Consider the following 21,557-nt stretch of genomic DNA (forward strand, 5'->3'; position numbering starts at 1 on the left):
TTAGCAGAAGCCGCATCATATGATTCCTTCCCGTTGCTCTGCCATGCAGCATCCGCGGATGATCAATACTGCGCATGACCGTATCCATCCAGTCGCCCTGGCCAAAATGGCGAGCGTTTGGCGTTCGCAAGACCTTCTCGCCCCGAAACTTTCCTTGTTTCCCTTCATTTCACTGTCGACCTTCGCGTTTCGTTTGACATGCAATCGGTGATCTCGACTCTCCACTTCAGCATAGACCGGGGCTTCTGCAAGCGGTGGCTGGTGGAACTATTTTGGAAGTGTCGACAAACCACAGCGATTTGGTCTTGCCGGGGACCACTGGAAATGTGTGAGTGCTTAGGCCGATATCATTTTTCGCTGCGGAGATATTTGTATTTTGGCATAGGAACTTACAAATATTTTGCGGAACTCGACAGTGTGATGTCACGAAAGACGTAGCATTGAATTTTCGGCGTTTCGAGCTGCACCTTGACGAGTGCGTGACCTCTGGAAAGGGCCACTTAAGGCGCGCATGAAACCGGATGCCTTGGGCATACGGTGGTAAATGTGTGTTATGTGCCCTACTCATACTTCAGATACTATCGCGGTGTCATTTGTATGAAATATTTTACCAATGCGCATTTCTCGCAGAGCGGAAACACAAACACAGGCATATACACACGACACACTGGCGAAGGCCCGCGTCGCGGGCCTTTATTGACCGCATCCTATGAGCAAACATGCAGTTGTTGCTTGTGGCGTACATCATTGCTTCGCTAGTTCAACTAACGTTGGTATCTTATGCTTCTGCTGTAAACCCAGTGGCGCTTGTATTGTTTGTTCGCATCAATGAACAATTTACATTTTCATAAATGCGGTGTACTGCACGCACGTATTCGAGCTGAATTTAACGCTTTAAAAAATACATACGCCGACCCGTGCGGTTGGTTTTAAGTGGATGCATGCCGGCTTCCGCACAATCACGTGGTGTTTAACCGCCAATCAAAGGCATTGTTGACAATAATGAAGGAAACGCCTATCTCCTCCGCGTTATCCCTGTGCGCGCGTGCGGCCAAGCTGTTTACAGGTCTACGTGCGCTCTGGTTTTTTTTTTTTTGTTTGTTTGTTTGTTTGTTTGTTTGTTTGTTTGTTTGTTTTCCCGTAATTAGTTGGAGAGCTTTAATCACTCTATACACTTCGAAATGACAGCACCTTAGAAAAGAATAGCGGCAGTAAATTTGGAGTCGCATCCACAGAAAATTTTCGAATCGCAGCATCTAATCGCTGATGGTGTGCTGTCGGCTGGTACGAAACTCAGAAGCCCGGGAGCACAAACTGAATGCTCGATGGGCAATCGGCTGGTGCTCGCGAGCTTTTACCCTCCCACGTTCCGAATTGCATTTTGCATATACTCGCCTTACAAGAGAGTTTGTATGTATATGAATAAATGGTCGTCGCTAGCATGAAGCGATTAAACGCGCACGTATTACATGCGGTTTTATATCGTACCAGCGACGCCCGTTGCGGCAGCTTTCGGGGATGCTTGTATGCAGCCGTTTTAGTATTGCTTCCTTATGGCATGATAATGGATGTCTCTGATGTTGCGCATATAAACATAGGACATAAGAGGATGAGCTGCAGCTGCTGTAATGCATTATCGCTTTCATGCTCATACCCCTGTCCCGTGTATACGCGCTCTTTAGATTTATTCTGAAGATAACCACACAGTCCGACTGCGCAAGCACTTCATAGAAAAGTTTATTGCATTGACGCGCGAGCATTAATTGGTAGTTTCTGTCGTTTTTCAGTGGCTCGCTTTTACCTAAGGTAATCATATTAGTGGCGAAATCCGTAGGTGTGTCCAAAAAACTGGTTTTTCTTACTCGTGTATATTAGCTCTGCCGCGAACATTTTCCAAATCCGGAACCACTGCTGATTTTGGTTCCAAACAATTAACGCCACGGGTGCCGTATTGAAATAGTCCGTGATACAATATAATGGTTGACTCCAGCGTGATACATATATATATTGCACACGGGTAGTAGCGCTACGGTGAGAAATGCGAACAGCGGAGCATTAATTTTTCCCATCTCCAACAGTACATGCTTGCCATATTAATGTCATTTTGGTAGGATATAACGACAAATACATAAAGATTATTTTTATTTCCTTTCCCTTAGTGGGAAATGAAAATAATCGGTATGTTTTTTGTTTTTGTTTTTCCTAGCTGTTTGAGCCTTAATTCCGCAGAAACCTTGGATGCTCTCAGCTAGTGTTACAGCTAGGATGTGGGCTGCATGTCTTGTGATCAAATAAATACATGTGTTCTTGTCGGCGTTATTGTTTTTTTTCTTATGCGGTTATGGAGTAACCACACTAGATATGAATGTTCTACCTCATCAGGCTCTCACTTCAGCCAGTTTCTTTTTTTAAGCTGTGACTTATTTAACTTGCAGAACTCGAAAACCTTCGTGTGCAGACAGATATGTGATCATAATTAAATTTGCATTCTTTATATCAGCATTATTAAGGTTGACTACCTAACATTCTTAATAGGCATGGCTTTCCTTTTGCTGGACTTCACAGCAGGTTTATTTTTTTTACAGCATTGATCATTATGTTTTGAGAATAGTCAGTGGATCTATATGAATTTAATATAATAGTGTTAAAGGCCCCGTTAACTGCAGAAAATCCAGCATTGTTGGCATTGGCATTGTAGGCAAAAAATTGTGACCATGGCTCTGGCAGGTGGTAGCTGGCAGGTGACATGGCCATGCAAGTACTGTTTGGACGGCAGGCTGTGTGACATCACAAGACCACATGGCATTGCAAGGGCCTCCATCTCGGGCTGTTCCTTTGAGATGGGTATAAAATACAGGACCAATGGACCCAGATCCAAACACACTATTCCTAGCCAGGGCAGGCACATTTTCATGGCTTGGTTAAAGTGGAGCTTTGTATATTACATCGGATGGTCTTTTGCAAACTATGGTAGGTTACGACTGTATGCTAATAAGCATGTGCGAGATAACAGAGGCACAAATTAAAGGATTAGTGATTGATCAGTATACACCTAACCTCCCAGAATTTAAAAAAAAAATTAAAATTTTTATATGAAATGTTTATTTGATTTCAGAATCATCTTTTCATTACGCGCTATATTTTTTTTATGCCTTTCGAGCCACTCTACAGTGTAGGGTGCTAGGCTAGTGCATTACTTATGTTTGGTAAATCTTCAAACAGTTGACATCAGCTCTAATATCACATTTCTTACCGTACTTGGTGATTCCAGCAAGAAAAATTTCACATCTTGTTTGCTTTTCTTCTGAAATCACAATCGAGTTGATGGGGTTGCATCTGCTGACTGCTTCCAGAAAAGACTATAGACTCTTTCCAAGAGCACACGATGCAATGTTTTCTCAGGAAATTTACAAACCTTAAACTTTTTGAGTTGGTGTACAAAAGCGCTACGTCTGACATGTGTGACACTAGGCATAAACGGTTAAATGAGGGGACCCACTAACAGAAGCCACTGATGTCACATCATACCCTTAAAGGCGGAGGGCCCCTCAAATTTTTGTCACCGTTGGTTGTTTCTTTCTCCGGAACTGGTGCAACACTAAACATGACACATTCATAGTTCCCAGGAAATCTATATATTACCACCAGCTTAGTAGTACACTGCTTATTACATGTGGGTAGCTATTTCAAATGCAGCCGGTGGTGAGACTTATGAGACCCAGGTTGCTCTTTGGTAGCAGGGTGGAGAAGAAATAGCCCTTTCAACTCCTGCAAATGTAATTTTCGTACTTTTAGTACTTGCTGAGGGTGTTTTTTCTTTCTTTTTTCTTTTGGGCACAAGCTTCATGTTGTTTGATCTTGTTCCCTCTGCTTTCTCATCATTGCCAGCTGCTTTCTTACTTTGGAACTGGTACTATTCCAAAACAAGACAGTGATAGTTCCCAAGGAATATGCAGCCACTGGTGTCGTGGGTATATGCCATGCGACCTCGCACCTGCAGGTAGCTGTTTCATATGTAGCCACTGGTGTAGCTTGCAAGACCCAGTTTACTTTTCCGGAGCAGGGTGGAGAAGGTATAGGTCCCACACATCTTATTTTAATGTGCAAGCATTATATGTCTCATTAGCACAAAAGCCATTGCTTGAAAATCATGAGCATGTCTCTGACAGGTGGTAGTTGGATGGCGACATGGTCAAGCACCGTTTGGTCGGCCACAGCATGGCTCAAGCGCTTTGCAAAGTAACAATGCGAGGTGTGGAAAGTTTATATACAAACAGTATGCATAGTCATGAGTCACAGTCATAGTCATTATGTAACATAGTATGACACAGTACTTTTCAAAGTAACATAATGCACGTTTTGCAAAGTAACAATGCGAGGTGTGGAAAGTTTATATACAAACAGTATGCATAGTCATGAGTCACGGTCATAGTCATTATGTAACATAGTATGACACAGTACTTTTCAAAGTAACATAATGCAAAGTAATGTTGTGCTTTTGCATTCTCGCACATATTAAGTAGGACTTTTAGAAACAGTTTTTTTTGTGTGTGTGTGCAATCCACATTTATGTTCAAGTTTTGAAGTGTCTTGCCCATCGTTCAAAAGAAAGAACGCACAACAAAAATTTTGGTGTTTACTCCTTTACTTGTGTTTACTGGATTCCAAGGGAAGGAAAGCGTAGCAGGGGGGGACAGAAAGTTAGGTGGGCGGAGAGGTTAAGAAGTTCGCAGGGGTCAAGTGGATGCAGCTAGCACAGAACAGGGTTAAGTGGAGAAATATGGGAGAGGCCTTCGCCCTGCAGTGGGTATAGTCAGGCTGATGATGATGATGACTCCTTTAACTCTTTTGGGACCACACTATGAGAAATCGGTCATATATGACCAATGATTTTCAATGCGCTGCCAAATGCAAATTTTCATGCAATGAAATATGTAGTCTAATTTTAGGCAACTATTATACTGTACTAGTTTCCGCAAAGTTCTTTTTTTTTTTTCAGCAGGTGGCAACGAAGAAATAATTATTTGGAGCGGAGTGATCTTAAATGTCAACAAAAATGGTGTTAAGCTCGTGCCAGGACACCCTACAAATTTTTTACCTTTCACACAATTCCGCCGCTTCTACCATGGAGCTTTTCACGAATAGTGGCAAAGAGTCTGAATAAGACTGTGAGCTCCGAATTTAGCTCGGATGATAAATAGGCAAATATCAGCCTAGAGTTTTAACTAGGGTCTCAATGAAAGTGTACTTTCAGCTTTAACTTGCTTTTGAGCAATTATGCATCCTCACTCTGCGTACCCACTGCTTTATTCCTATTTGCTAGGGTGTCAAGCAAGCTATGCAGCAGTTTCAGCAACAAGGAAAGTTAGGCACGTAAGGTGGCTCCTTCAGAACTTCAACAAGTGAGAAGCTCTTTTAGCAGTATCGAGTTGGGTTTGAGCACCTAGCCTTCAGAGAACAGCTCCTAGAGCAGATTTGCAATTTTGACTGCGAGCCGTAAAGCACAAAAAGTTTGAAAACCCAAAAGCTGGAAGCTGTGCTGTGAGAAGAGTAAGAAACTGAATGTTATTACCTATTTAGCAATGTTGTTATGAGAATGGCATACCTTCAAAGTTGACTTCATCACATAACATATTTGTTACCTGGTGGTTCGGCTTCCTGGTGTTTCGGCTTCACTTCACTTTCGTAGTGCAGTCGGGAGAATGGATGAGACTCCCAATAACTGCCACGGGGTAGCTACTGCTTCCAAACAGTACTAAAATGAAATCTGCAGATAGGCATGCCAAAATTTTTCAACTAATAAATAAGACTAGCATTTTTTTGAATATCCTAAAACATAATTACGGTATTGCCTTAAATTTTTATAGTTAAGCCTTTTTTGTGTTTCTCGAGGCTTTTCAGCAAGTTTTCAGGGTGAATTTTTATTTTTCACGTCATTTATAAAAGGAGATAAAAATTTTGCGCTTGTTTGAAAGACCATCTAAATACCTACATTTCAGTACATTTTACAGCAGAATCATGCAAATATGTCATTCAATAAAATTTTGTTTCCAAAACTTTTCAGATTTGCCTGTTTTACTGCATGATCGTTATAGAATTATTATAGGATTATAATTACACGTGTATGTAACCCATATTTTCAGAAGTATGAAAAGAGACATTATACCACTTTTTCTGTATTCTGAAATGGAGAAAGTGGGCAAGAAAATTGGCAAACAAATATTTGGACAGCAATAGGGGGTAAAAAAAAAATGTGGAAGGTGGCGATGCAGACCAAATTATCTGGAAATGTGCATAACATTGAAGCAGGCAATAGCCGAAGAAAACATATAACTGTAGGGGCATCTCATTCTTGTTTGAGGCTAGGACAGGGGTACTGCGGACTAAGGCATACTGAATCAATTACCAAGAGATAGACTCGTAATGTGGTACAGGTGGCGAGGAGGAAGAAATGACTTGATAACTTCCTGTAAAAAAAACTTAAATTCAAGGCAGCGAATTTCGCCAAAGCATTGGGTTTAAGGATAGTAGAGGAAAATTAGACTTTTGAACAGGCAGAAATAACCAAAAGGAGGTTAGGTGATTCGTGGCCAAAATCAAGAGTAACATTTTTTTTTTTTTTTTTTTTCAAGAAGAAAATTACTATTCGTGGCTAGGTGGCGTACGTCGCCGCCACCCAATTCTAAAGGTTCAGCCTTAACCATCCATCTGGTGGTATATTGTGCTAACATTAAGATGCACTATACTAATGCTGTACTGATTAGTATTGTAGTTTGGGAAAAATTTCATACTGATATATGCTTATATCATACCTTTAAGTTTATTCGTTATTCTTGTGAAAGCATGCTTCAAACAGCTTTTGATATGACCATCACCCTTGCGAATGAAATAAAGCATCACAAAAATGTTTGTGTGCGGCTGTCCTTTTTGTGAACAAATTAAAGCATTGCGAGGATTTTCATGTGCAACTTTAATGAGTATATTGGAAAAACTCAGATTAGTCAAGTATTGTTGCCAAAATTACTCCATTGTTTATTGTTCAGGGGAGACAAGAAAGATTTAAAGACTCCATCACAAGGCCGAGTATGGTGAAACTGATGCACAAGCACTAAACACAGTGCATCTTGCTGAATTAGCAGCATTTTGGTGAAATTGCTCTGACAGTGCCCAATCACCACTGGTTCTCATTCATGGGCTCTCTTGTTGCATTTCATCAGTGATGTGCCAGTTTGTTGTTTTTCATAATAATTAATGGCAAGAAATACTACTTGGAAGTTTTGTGTCAATGATACAATGCTTGCAGTTTTTGCATTTTTTATTATTTTCCACCCTGAAGGTTTTAGGAGTACTGTAAAGGTGAAACTTGTTAAGGATGGCGATATTTGTTTTACTGCAGTCACAGTCAAATCTGAACTTGCTAGCTACAATATATTGAAATTCTTCAACTCTCTTTTATGAGCGACAAAAGCAATATCTACCATAAAATGAGATTGTTCTTGCCACAAAACCGCTGATATTTCTGGTACAAATTCCATTTTCTTCTGCTACAAAAGCTGTTACAAGAGCCCTGGGCCGTATTCCGAATGTGCTTCGTTATCGAAGTGTCGCTATCTCCCCGGCCTCGAGTCATCTGATTGGTGAAAATGCCGGAACATGATGTTTCCACCTCTTCCGGTTCCGTAGTGGCAACGGCCGGTTCCGCCGTTTCTACCAATCAGAGGGCTCGAGCTCACGTGAGATAGCGACACTTCGATAGCGACACTTCGATAGCGACACTTCGATAGCGACGCTAACCCGGAATACAGGCCTTCACCCGGCCCCGCCGGGGTGGCGCAGTGGTTACAGCGCTCGACTTTTGTTCCCTAGGATGCGGGATCGGGTCCCGGCCTTGGCGGCCGCTTTTCGATGGAAGCGAAATGGAAGGCGCTGGTGTGCTGTGCAATGTAAAGTCACTGGAACTCTGAAAGTACCGCAGCTGTTTTCTCTTTGCCGCAGCGCCGCCCATTGGCCAGCTGCGATCACGTGCTCAAGCCCCGCCATAGATGGTCCGCTCGAGCAGACGTATTTTATGACTAAGTTCATATCCGATATTGCTCTGTGTGCATAAAACACGCATAACATGGTCGCTGTGGGTCGCCGAGGATGCCGGGTGTAGCGCCTTCGGATGTAGCAACGAAAATGAGGCAAACGCTGTTTACTGTACCGAGCGGAAAGTTTGATAAAGAACAGTATGCTGATGGTGGTGGTGAAAAACGTTTAATGATTCAAAACGGGTGGAGGTGTGCATGAGCCGGATCTTTGAAGATCAATCCGGCCCTCACAAATACAACATAATCGTATGACTGCATCGCATTTGCACGATAAATTTGGCCCAACGAAGGGTGCCCGGCTTTGCGAGTTAAATATTTTGTGAACTCATCAGCTATTACCGGAGTCACTAAACGTTCATCCTGAGATTTACTAGTTAGTTTGACGTCTCTGGCGAGTCTTCATTTCATGTTTCGCTGCAGGTTTTTGTCCGTGACAGCTAGGTTTTCGAAGACGTTTCGCGCGCTTTTTTTTTTTTCTGGAGGTCATTCATATTGGCCAATGAGTAATTAGTCCCGCCACTATATCTGTGCTTTTCTAATATATGCTGCTCATTTCAATTGTTTTCCCTTAAGTACAAAACAATTACCAAAACTATACGGACCATGAAGGGTGCCGAACCGTGAGGGTTCCGTGTTAAATTAAATAACCATGAGTTTATTAACGTGCGCTAACATTAGGAGCCGACAGTAAGGAAAGGTCAGGAGAGGAGAGACATCACACTACTTTTCGAGTACGATGGCTTGAGCGGTAGGAATGAGCGCTGGGTTTCGCGGATAGCTCGCTGTGCGACTAATGCCTTGCACACATGCTGGCGAGCATGGGTTGCGCACTGGTCTCTTCAGTCACTTTGAGAGCACATCATATCCGCGCGGTTAGTGGAGTCTTCCGTTAGCTTTCCATTTTCATTCGCACAGCTTGTCTGCACGGCAAGGCTAACCCAAATAATCTCCTTGGTTTGGCGCTTTAATCTTTGCTACTTAAAGGCGCCTTTCCTCATTTCCTCCACCCCTTGTAAGCAGTCGCGAAAAGGTTTCATTGGGCGGCCATCTAGCCGCAAATTCAGAGCGTTGACCTCGCGCGCCAGCGTGGTTGGAGCCGTATAACATGCCACTCTGACTAGCGCGCGACAAGACGAAGGGAAGTACGACGGGAATGAGACAGCAAGCGCTAAGAGTATAACTTTCTATGCATATCACATTTCAGGCGAGCTCACACGTGAGCGCGGCATATATGACTGTTATAAACAGTTTGGCTGGTCTCGGAAACATGCGTCTGCGAGCTTTTTAGAATTACTCGTTTCGGCTATATACCGTTTTACCACGGCCGCTCAATTGAGCGGCCGTGGTTTTACTATCAGTTCAGTTCAGTTCAGTCGTTCAGTCGTGTCCGACTCTTCGTGACCCTATTGACCATGTCACGCCACGCTTTCCGGTCTCTCACTATCTTCCTAACATCACATAACTTCATCTGCAGTGCCTCGAGGATGCCATCTAACCATCGCGTTCGCTGCCTACCCCTTCTCCGGCAACCCTCAACCTTTCCCAACATCAAATCTTTCTCCAGCGACTCCTCTCTTCTCATCAGATGACCAAAGTAGCTGAGCTTTAACTTTAGAATTTGACCCTCCAATGAGCAGTCAGGGTTTATGGTCGACAATATTGACTGATTTGATCTTCTGGCAGTCCAAGGAACTCTCAAGAGTCTTCGCCAGCACCACAATTCAAACGCGTCAATTCTTCGGCGGTCAGCCTTTTTCACAGTCCAACTCTCGCATCCATACATCACAACTGGAAAGACCATAGCACGAGTTATACGGATCTTGGTTGACAGACTAATGTCTCTGCTCTTTACTAGGCGGTCAAGGCTAACCATTGCTCTCTTTCCCAGAAGCAGGCGTCTCCTAATTTCATGGCTGCAGTCTCCTTCCGAGGTAATCTTGGAGCCCAAGAAGAGAAAATCTGTCACAGCTTCCACTTCTTGTCCCTTGATGCTCCAGGACTTGATAGGGCAAGACGCCATGATCTTTGTCTTTTTAATGTTCAGTTTAAGCCCAAACTTCTCACTCTCTTCTTGTACGCGCATCAGAAGTCTCTTGAGTTCCGCTTCACTTTCTGCAATTAAAGTGGTATCATCCGCATATCTAAGGTTGTTGATACGTTTTCCAGCGATCTTCACTCCAGCTGAAGACTTGTCCAGACCGGCCTTCCTCATGATGCACTCTGCATATAGGTTAAATAGGGAGGGCGACAGTATGCAGCCTTACCTCACTCCTTTCTCAATCGGAAACCAATCAGTAAGACCATGCCCAGTTCTGACTGTGGCCTCTTGCCCTTCATACATGTTCCTGAGGAGACAGATGAGGTGAATTGGAACTCCCATCTCTTGGAGAGCTTGCCACAATCTGCTGTGATCTACGCAGTCAAACGCTTTCGCATAATCAATAAAGCAGAAGTAGATGGGTTTCTGGAACTCTCTTGCTTTTTCCATGATCCAGCGAAGGTTGGCAACTTGGTCTCTAGTTCCTCTGCCCTTGCGAAACCCAGCTTGCACGTCCGGAAGCTCCCGATCCACATACTGCTGCAGCCTACCTTGGAGGATTTTCAACATCACCTTGCTAGCATGCGAAATAAGCGCGATCGTGCGGTAGTTGGAACAATCCTTGGCACTGCCTTTCTTTGGAATGGGGATGTAAACTGACCTCCTCCAATCCTGTGGCCACTGCAGGGTTGTCCAAATCTTCTGACATATTGTATGCAGAATGTTAGCGTCATGGTTGAGGTTTTGAAGCAACTCAGCTGGAATGCTATCAATTCCGCTAGCTTTGTTCTTAGCAAGGCTGGCTAAGGCCCATTCAACTTCACTCTTCAGGATGCCCGGCTCGAGATCAGTTATCACAACCGTCTTATGTTGGGTTTGCACATTCGGGTCCTTCTTGTACAGTTCTTCTGTGTATTCCTGCCACCTCTTCTTTATCTCTGCGGCTTCAGTGAGGTCCTTGCCTCGTTTGTCCTTTATCACGCCCATCTTAGCACAGAAGCTTCCTTTGATATCTTTGATTGTCTTATACAGAGTTCTTGTGTTCCTTAATTGGCTGTTGTCCTCAACTGCTTGGCACTGTATGTTCAGGAAGGCATTCTTATCTCTCCTTGCTATTTTCTGAAAATCCGCATTGAGAACCTTGTATCTTTCTCTTTCCCCCATAACTTTTGCCATCCTCCTTTCCTCAGCTATTTGCAAAGCCTCTTCAGATAACCAGTTTGCTTTCTTGCATTTCTTTTGCTTTGGAACTACCTAGCCTAGAATATACTGGCTAGTGTGCCGTGCGGAGGGCTCTCTCAATGGGAGGAGGTGTCCGCGCCGGCGATGCCTTCCAACTTTGGCCGCCAGGGGCGCTGCTCATCGTAAAGGTGTAGGGTGCCTCGATACCAGCGCCGCCGTACAGGGTGGTGACACCCTTTGGCATGCCTCGTGCCGCCGCGCTCGCCATCTTGGGGCAAGTCGCTTCGGGCCGTTGCTGCGGAGTGTCGACCGAAGCGGTTGCGCTGTGCGCTGGGCGATTGAACTGTGTTCAGTCGCGAAAACTAGCATGCCAGGCTGTTGTGTTCCATTGTGTGCTGGCTCAGAAAAAAAGAAAAAAAAAAGGAGCCAGATGTTTTCGTTCTTCATGGGATAAGAGACGGAGAAATGTATGGAACGCGAAAGTGAAGCGTGAAGACTGCGAAGTAAGCCACAATACCTGTGCTTCTTTTATGCATTCATAATATTTTTTTTTTGAGCGAATAGGTGCATTTCAATCGTGTAAAAAGGTCTAGCGCAGACACAGACCACTACAAAGATCACAAACACACACTAGCGCTTGCGTATGTGCGCGTGTCGTCTTTCTTGCGGTCTGTATCTGTTTATACGAAATCGTTTTAAAAGATATTTTTGTACTCGTCCAACGCAGTTACGCACTTCTGTTTGGAATGACATTATCTCACGCCGCTTCACCCATCTGCTTGTAATCACGAGCTTTGTGCGGTTTTTGGCTTCCCCATCTAGCATTGTGCGCAACAGATTTTGGTCTGCCTTCTTCAACGTTGAAGCAGGTCGAAGCATCGCATTGCCTGGCATCGGGAGTAGCGCACAGTGTTTTTTTTTTTTTTTTTTTAAGTGTAAATTTTAAATTTTCAGCCTACGTGAGGGCTTATAAACTAAATATATGGACAATTGCGTCTGCTTATGTTGTAGTCACTCGGGGAAATTTAGTGTAACTTTCAGTGAGTGACACTCGACTTTAGTATCATATGCGTAGTGTCACACAATAATATCTGTTGTTGAGGATCTGCCTTTCTGTGTTCATAGCCGCGCCAAGAACATGTGGAGAAGGTCGAGCCTGGTATTTGTCAAAGGAATGCACCATTGTGCCCTTTCGATCGCTCCCCTTTACACTCGATCTTGAAAGCTGGTGGCAACTGCCGAGGCTTCAGATTCAGACAGATTACATTTCCTCTGTCCTTCTCGGGAAATAATACATTGGAGAGCGATGGATGGCATGTCATCTCGCGACAGAGTAGGAAGTGAGACGCAGTTTGTAACAATTATTTTGGCCGCAAAAAAAAAAAAAAAAAACACACCCCGTGAGTTGGCCGCGCTGGAATTTGGCAAGTGGGCTTATCGTTAGTACAACATTTCGCGAAACCGAGATAACAGGTCCCCTGAAGCCGTTCTTTTTTAATTATACACAGGAGCAGTTTTACGCGAGGTTTTTGAGATTCTCAATAATATAAAAAGTTGGGTTCTCACGAAAATTAGGTCGTTGTAAGCATATGATTGGCAGCTCGACAAGTCTCAAAGAAACTGCTCTCGTGAGCTGGAAGGTGTAGCGGCATCATCTTGTGAAAGCGGTCGTGAGGAAGCAAGGTTCTTGCGCAGTACAACAGTTCATCCCGAATGCAGCTTTTCCTTCCCTGTATTATAATTACTCATCGCGAGGCGATATTCACACCCTGTTGTCACCGCAAGTACTCGTCTGAGGTTAAGCCAAATTTAGGTGAAGCTAAATTTGACCGCCTGACACCCGAATTAGTGCTGTCGCTGGTTTGGCATCCATGGAAAAATTTTGCGATCGTACATGTAAATATCGCATTGCTTCCGATAAGTTTTTATTAATTCATTCATTTGCGTGCACACTACAAAATACGCAAAATGACTGTTTCGTCGCCTATCTCATTTCAGCGCCAGTTCGAGGGCAAACACAGTGTATGAACGGTGGCTCCTCAAGTCAACAGCTGTCCTGACATTGTTTGATTGCGTGTAAAAATTTTTGCGCGGAATACCCAAAGCTTATGAACAGACTGTTAGAGCGGTTTGGGACGATGCGCTTGCGCATTTACTTCAGTTGGCTAAGTCAGCCAGAAAAATCGAATCATGGGTACGGCAGCAAAACTGTAGCTGGCGCCAACTTTTATTAAAAGATGTCTCCTAGGCGTGCATCTAAAATCAGCTTCAAAGTCTTAATGAGGATTGTTTTGGAATAAAATGCCGTGTGCATCAGCATGCGACACGTGTCAAAGGTTGATTTACGCATCGTTTTTTGCTGTGTCTTTTCTACGGTTTACGACGGGCCATTGCGATACAAATTATTTTCGATATACGGCACCCTGAAACGTACACACGGTTGTTGATCTATAGCAATAGACGCAATTGAATGTTATGCACCTCATAAACTCATTCATGTCCGGCAGTGCAAAATGCATTGCTTTATAAAACAGCCAGTCGTCAAAATAACCGCATTTGAACATCCGTGACAGCGAAAGAGTAAATGCTTACCATCTGCAATTTGATCATTTCCTCTTAGAACTACGCATGCTAGCAAGCAGTAGTTGCTTTCACTTTTTTTTTTTCGAGCAAAAAAGCGCCCAGGATTGCGAGTATGTGTGTAAAAACGGTACACAGTTGAGCCTGCTAGCGCAAGCGCGTGCTGAACAAGAAATCGGGCCGACGCTCCATAGCCCGCCGTATCTGAGCTTGCCCCAACATGGCGCCGTCGAAGGCGGTGTCTCCACCCTGTACGGCGGCGCGCTACATCGAGGCACCCTATAAAGGTGCCGTCGACGCCGTCGGCCGCCGGCGCGCCCTTGATTTGCCGCAGCTGCGCTGGCCGAGCCATCAGTGGGTTCGAGCGCTTTGGACGCGTCTACGCTGTTCTTTTGTTTTAGTCGTTCTGTTTCTTGCATTCATATGAGATAATTAAATTTGCAACGACTAATGATGCTAAAAATAAAGCATCAGGGCAGGGAAAAGACATGTTTCGTGTCGCTCTGTCCGAGTGGCTACCGCTCAGGACTAGGTTTCTATGTTCGGTGTGCCATCGGACCTTGCGCAGCTTGCGTAGTGGAAGCGGCTGATTAAAAGACAGGACCGCAAGTTGACTTCAACGTGTGTTGTCTGCGAAAAATATTTTGAGGAGAGCTACATCGAGAGAACGTTCAAATTGACAGTAAACGGCATCGTCAACGAGCTCGCTAGAGATAGACCACGAATTAAGCCTGAAACCGTGCCAACGCTATTCGACCATTATCCGAACCATCTTCTGCCTAAGAAGACATCGAAAAGAAAGTTGAGGAACCTCTGTGACCAACCGGCCGCTAAACGACAAAAACGCAGTGCCGTAATGCCAGTGGTGCAGACGACAGCCATGCACGCACCGTCAAGGATGTTTGACAATGCTTCCAAGGAGCTGGCAGCAGAAGAGCCGAGCGAGAACTCATGCCCGCAGCAGCAGACGTGCAGCTTTGAGCCTCGGGATCCGTTTGACTCAATTTACATACCTGCAACTTGGACCAAATTAACCGAAGCACCTGCTGGATCTGTAGCCTACGCGCGTTGTCGAGCCTTAAAAAAAAAAAAAAAAAAAAAAAAAAAAAAAAAAAAAAAAACTTTGTCACTTCGTACATAGAAAAAGTGATAACTTTTCGAAGCCTGAACGCAGTTCTGTGGACACAATAGTGTATATTCTCGGAAAAGAAAAAAACAAGCGCGTACAATACAATAATATCTAAAGCTGAAGATAGAGCTATATAGGTAGAGTGCATTGGAGGGTCTTTGTTCTGAATGTGGCCTGCAACCAGCTGATTCAGGAAGCACATATCATTCATGGGAATATATTTTGCAGAAAAAGTGTCGCTTGACCGTCAACTCTGAAGGGGTTAGCTGCGCTTAATGCAAATACCAGCGGAGGCTTACACAAGATGCGCAGAAAGAAGGAAAAAGCATGCAACTAGCCAAATAAATGCTGCAACATTTCTCGCGCTCTGAGAAGAGCTAAGAGAAAACTGGCATGGAGCGCAGAACAAGTGGCTCTATTGAAAGCGCAAAATGAGGAGCTAATAAGTGAGTCATGTGGTTGAAGCTTTTTTTTTTTTTTAATCCCGCGCGTGACCTATACAATTGTGACCGTACAACAATCGCTCGGCTGCTGAAACCGCGAAGCCGAAACTGGTGAAGAAAGTAAAATTAATTATGAATTACTTAGCGGTGGTAAGCGAGAAACCACATGGAGAATTATACAGGAATATCTAGCGCATCATTAGCAAGTGAAAAAAAAAAAATACCACCAAAAATTGGTATCAGACTACTTTAAAATTATTGCGGTGTCATATGTGCGGCCTTTCTCCAAAACCTTTAGCGGTGCATTTCTATATTTTTACTTGTTTATTGTTGCTGCGCCTTTTTGCTCAAATTTTACTATATTGTAGACTTTGTAAAAAAAAAAAAAAAAATCAGTGATACAATCACCACTTTTGTTTCTTGCCTTTCCTTCTGTTACAAAAGAAAGCACACCGCATAATAATCATTTATGTATGAAGCAACAATTAAGTGACTTCCTAATAAAACAAATGAATAAAGAGTAAGAACAAAAACTGAAGTCAGATTCAGACTGCTTGTGTTTATTGTCGCATATACGACCTTTGAAAACATGCGCGCGTGCAATATATGTTACGAAAAAGCAAGATCGCCCTTCTTTTCTGTAGCATAAATGTGACGCTATAAAACGTCACTAACCTGATATATATCACCTTAGCAATAAGCATGACTGAATTGCAGAAACGTCGACGTAACCTATCCGAAGGCATGAGGCCCGTATACGTATTGACGTTCGTAGCACTTGACTGCTGCATCGCGATATACCATGGACCATAAGAAAAGACCGAAGAGTAAATAAAATTCAAAGTTGGATTAATGAACAGTGTAAAATATTAAGGGTATTTTCTGATACCTGTGTCACACGGACAATAACAGTCGTCGTCGATCCGTTCCGGGTTAGATCGCGATAGAGAATATAGTTCCCATAATTCGGGACAACCACCTGGGCTGACTGAGCGCTCACTCAGAAGGAAGATGCATACGATACCTTAAATCCGCAATCACGATGCGTGGATCGCAATCGAGTGGCTCTAGATCAAATAAAATCGTCATCAGAATATTTCATATATTGATCCGGCCCGGACTCGATCGTTTAATCAAAGATTAACAAACTATTGCAACCAACGTGTCAACTTTAGGTGTTTTTCTCAAATTTCTTCTCTCGCTGGATATCAGGAAGTCAATATGTGTTCTGCTTAAGACCTTATCCGGTTCAGCTGAATAAATAAAACAGATATATAGCAGACATGGACCAGACAGTATTTGTTAAACGCTTCCGCGAGCGCTATTTGAGCGTATGATTTTCTCCGCACAGTACTAGGACGGTATGAATGTCTTCCACCGAGACTGTTTTTAGACACAAAGTGCGCTTAAACCGTCAAGAGACAGGTTTCGCAGTGAAAAGCGCAGCACGCTATCCGGACCTATATGCCGCCTATGCTGCCGAGGCCGCGAACGCGGAGCGATAGCACCTTAGCTATTGGTAGCGCCGCCCCGCGGTGGCGGCGGGAAGGCATCACCGCGGCGGACACGCCAGCGCGCGCCCTCGGCACACTAGCCAGTATATTCTAGGCACTATAGTTTTACCGAGAGCAAGCAGGAGAGGAGGAAAATACTCTCTAACCAGATTCCTTGCGCCGGCCCATTGTTGCCAGGACCGAGTGGGCTGTGCATTCGCACGCTTCATGCATAGCAGAGCGGCTTTGCACCTCGGTATATCGTCGTTTGAGAGACTGAAATACCTTTATTAGCGCCCATTTTAGTGAATGTCATCTGTACAGCAATGCGTGGTCCTAGAATGCACAAACAATTAAAAAAATCGCAAGATGATTGCCGAGAGCGTATGCGGGAAGCATGCATCGACAGTCCGAGTTCGGCTGTGATATGTTTTTGCTTCACCGCTTTCCAGTCTATCCTGAATTATTTCGCCTATGAACGTTTTACGTAAGCCAGATAGACAATTAGTACCAATGACGGACTCACGAATATGATGCCCATTTCACTTCCTACGCCGTAGTAACCACGCGCGCCGGGCAGGCCGTGCCTCCCCCAAGCCCTCCGCGCCAACGATACGGTGGATCTCTTCCGCCAGCGCAAGAAGAGCGTGCTAAAAGCTATTCTTCACTTAAACAGTAAGCTAACAGAAAAAAAACTTTCTTGCGGATTTCTGACCCATACCGTGTTATAATTGCAATACAAATAAATTACGCAACACATTGCCGCTGGTGCAGCGCGCGGGTCATCGTCTGCACACTGGCTCCGCTGCTAAGGCGTCACCGAAATTTACATCTTTCTTTTACTGATACTATGGGATCGGCAGTAAGGCAGTTCTATGAGAGACCATTTACTATAGCGCTGAGCAATTACAAAGCGCCGTTGGATGTGCCTTCGATGTGAAACAATTTAGGCCTAACGACAACTAAGGAGTAACGCTTGACGAGAGTGCCGTAGTCCGCCACGCCAGCGGGCGGCGCCGCTTTCGTAAGCGCTGCTGTATGTGGTGCGAATTCGTCGTCTTCGTTCATGGTGCAGCTGAGAGTGCAAGTTTTTCAACGTTTTGCTCAACAATACGTCGTGCAAACGATGCTGCTACGACGTACAGGACGGGGGTAAACGATGTTGCGCTGCAGGGCGAACACTAAGGCTGCATAAAAACGTCGACGGATGGTACTTTAGACGCTACTTCTTTATGTGCTGGTCTTGAACCATGGTTCAACTTGGAAGTATAGATTGTTGAAGCACGACAGCTCGATCGTATATCGAATTGGGTCGCACTTCACGTTAAACCAATGCGGCGATAACTGTAAAGCGTCTTTCGTAATATCTGCATTCCGCGTTCGGCAGCTGCCCGTACGGTTCATTCGCTGTGTGTTTGTATGTACAGTTACCATTGTGATTATAAAATATAATTGAAAATACATGTATCGTGAAAGATACAACGGATACACCCTCACTGCGGAAGTGATGCGCAGTCCTTCGCAGTCACTCCGGCCGTTAGTGCTGTTTCCAACAGCGGCCGCCATGCCAAACGGATGGTATACGGTTTGCTCGCGCGCTCAAACAAAGCACAAATATCACCAAGGTGTCGGATAGCTTTTACGAGCACGGCGAAACAGCACTTTTACACTACCGCACCGCAGCATCGACACGAACAGCACAGCCCAAGATGGCGTCAGGACGAGCCGGAGCGGACTTTCCCAGTTTGGCTCATACGGGGCGCCACCATCAAACTAAGATGGCTGCACCCAGGCATCGAAAAACCTGCGCTGCAACAAACGAAACGCTATAGAACAAGCTTAAAGGGCAACTCCGGTGGTGTTTTTTTTTTTTTCATCATTTTGTTTTTTTAGTTGAATTACATTCCTCGGCATGTCCTGACTCCAACACAAAAAGCACTTTTTCGAAATTCCAATTAGAAGTATTTTTAAAAAAGAAAAACAGCAAATCGAAACCGAAACTGCTTTCGCGGCCAGAAACGACGTCCCAGGTGACGAAATGGTGACGTCGCATTCGATATTAGAAAAACACTCGTACGTGCGTTGAATGGTGAAAATAAAGTATGGAAATTATGACGCGCTGCATAAAATATCTGAAGTAGTTCAATATAAGGCTCACAATTTCATAATCAGTCGGGAAGTGGACAGTAACGCCGGTATACTGTTTGTGACGTCAGAGACTCACTGTTGCCCGCAGAAATACTCTCAACTTAAGCCATGAAAACGGCATATCGGCGGCTGCGTTTCGATGGAGGCGAAACGAAGTGGCGTCCGTGTTAGCGCACGTTAAAGATCCCCAGGTGGCCGAAATTACTCCGTAGCCCTCCACTACGGCTCCCCTTTCTCTCTTTCCACTTTCACTCCCACCTTCCTCCCTTCCCTTACGGCGCGGTTCAGGTGTCCACGGAGCAAGTGTGACAGATACTGCGCCTTTCCCTTTCTGCGAACCAACCTTTAACCTGTATAGTATTTTAAAGCCGTGTTGCGCGTGACCAGATTATCGTACGGCGCCCAAATTTTGTAGAATGCGTCAGGACGGAGAGGAGAACCTATAGTAAAATTTTTACTAGAATATTAGAATGTCAAAAAACCTCCCGAGTTGCTCCGGAGCCGGTGTATGCGATACGCGTGCCTGGAAGAAGGCGGGCGGACAACACCCATCGCGGTCTCCTCCTCTCCGCCCTGGGCCCCGATAGCGATCGGACACGTCCTCTCTCTACGCGAGTTGGTCCCCGCAGTCGATTCCTCTGCACCTCTGCGAGAGAAGCAGCCTATCGTCTGTACGAGCGAGTAATCGCGGCAGCATTTCGATGACTTTGCGAGTGGCGACGGCGGTCTTAATTCTATCGCGCCGCGAGCGATCGCCGTGCACGGGGACAGACGCGTGGGCCAGCCAGTGCGAGCGCCCCTTCCTGTAAGGTGCTACCCCTTTCTTCTTCCTCTTGCCGTGGCACCCTTCGCGCTGGTGACCGTGCACGGGGTTAAACTTGCATCTTGCTGTGCGCGCACGCCCGAGGAGTGAAGTACACAATCGTGGCTGCGCAGCAGTCGTGCGACGCTTTAAATACTTTCGTAGACCCTCGTCCCATGTAAGATTTCATTCTTTAATATTACCGTTCGTTATTTTCCGCGCAAAATCAATCAACGACGCCTTTGCAGGGGAGACACCACGAGCTATTATAGCGGAGTTTTGCTCGTTTAGCAGACGACACGTTCGTCGGGCTGGACTACTCCTGGCAACAACCCAATGTTGCCCACGCGCCGCCCGCTGATTGCGGTACTTTCAGAGTTCCAGTGACTTTAGTGCGATGTCAGTGCACGCTAAAGAACCCCAGGTGGTCGAAATTTCTGGAGTCCTCCACTACGGCGTCTCTCATAGCATTAGTCTATTTGGGACGTCAAACCCCACAAAACAAACAACCCACCTCCTCGCCACGCTATGATGCTATTGTGACGTACCGCGCTCAGGCAACACTGACCAGCCCCATCCGGTGCAAAAATCCAGCAAAATTTCAGCTCAAAACACTATAAACAAAATAACACCCTAGCGGGCTAGCGGCGCCTACTTGCCTGGATGCGCGCATGCCTCTAGCCTGGCGGAGGGTGTCGGTTGACCACCGCGAGACATCCGATGCGCACACGCTAAAGAGCAGGTGGGCGCTGTCTAGGCCTGAGCTTGCGCAGAAATAAAATAGACGATCGCTAACATATTTAAATAGCGCACCGAGAGAAAACTGCGGTGGCTGCGGGCCGATCAGTTTGCATTGGCGATGCGAGAACGGCGAGAATACTCGACGACGGCGGGCCGATGTTTCAGCGGTAAACCATATCAGCACGATCAGAGATAAAGATTTAAATCCGTGTGTACTGTGATCTATTTCTTTCTTTAATCGAAAGATTTTACTGCTTTGCACGTACTGTAAGTTTGGCAGCTATGACGTCACTCATCCGCCGCCGAAACCCCGAGGTAACCGCACGCTCGCTTCTGCCTAGTCACGTGACAACCGCAGCTAGGGTTAAATAAGTACGGTTAAACTGTAGAGGCTAGAAGGTTTAGTTAAACTAGTTTGCCTAATTTTTTTTTTCTGGCGGGAAAATTTCGCCGTTGCCGTTTTGATTTTATTTCGGTATATGGAACGTTTAGGAATAGCCCAAAACACACACACACACACACACACACACACACACACACACACACACACACGCACACGCACACGCACACACACACACACTTGCTCATTCTCTCTCTCTGCCGGTAATTTGGGCTCGCGCGATGGAATGTGGGGAGGGTAGTTTGCTTGAAATCTTATTGTAACCTACGAGTTATGTGACTACCACAACTGCCGAGTGAAATTTAAGGTGGTCTGATGAGGTAAATGGGTCATCTTGGTTCCTGCCTTTACATCTCAGCTGCTTCAATAATAATGTGAAATTTTGTGTATGTTTATATGAAATGCTCTTGATCTTAATTTGATGCAATGTTTGCACAACAGCCTTTTTTTTTACATTTTTAATGGTATAAACACCAACTTTAAGCTGGGATGGTGGTGAAAAATTCACTGT

General features: G+C 44.9%; 1 protein-coding gene across 2 annotated transcripts in view; it reads left to right on the top strand.

Annotated features, from left to right (window-relative positions):
* LOC146204593 (NACHT and WD repeat domain-containing protein 2) overlaps positions 1-21,557 on the top strand; it is a 98,799-nt gene continuing 77,242 nt past the window's right edge. For both annotated transcript variants that reach the window (XM_084589276.1, XM_084589277.1), the window contains exon 1: positions 1-328. The gene's annotated coding sequence lies outside the window, so the exon portion shown is untranslated. The remainder of the gene's footprint in view (positions 329-21,557) is intronic.

Source organism: Amblyomma maculatum, chromosome 1 (genome assembly GCF_055883805.1).
Source record: "Amblyomma maculatum isolate TAMU_Amacu chromosome 1, ASM5588380v1, whole genome shotgun sequence".
Lineage (NCBI taxonomy): Eukaryota > Metazoa > Arthropoda > Arachnida > Ixodida > Ixodidae > Amblyomma > Amblyomma maculatum.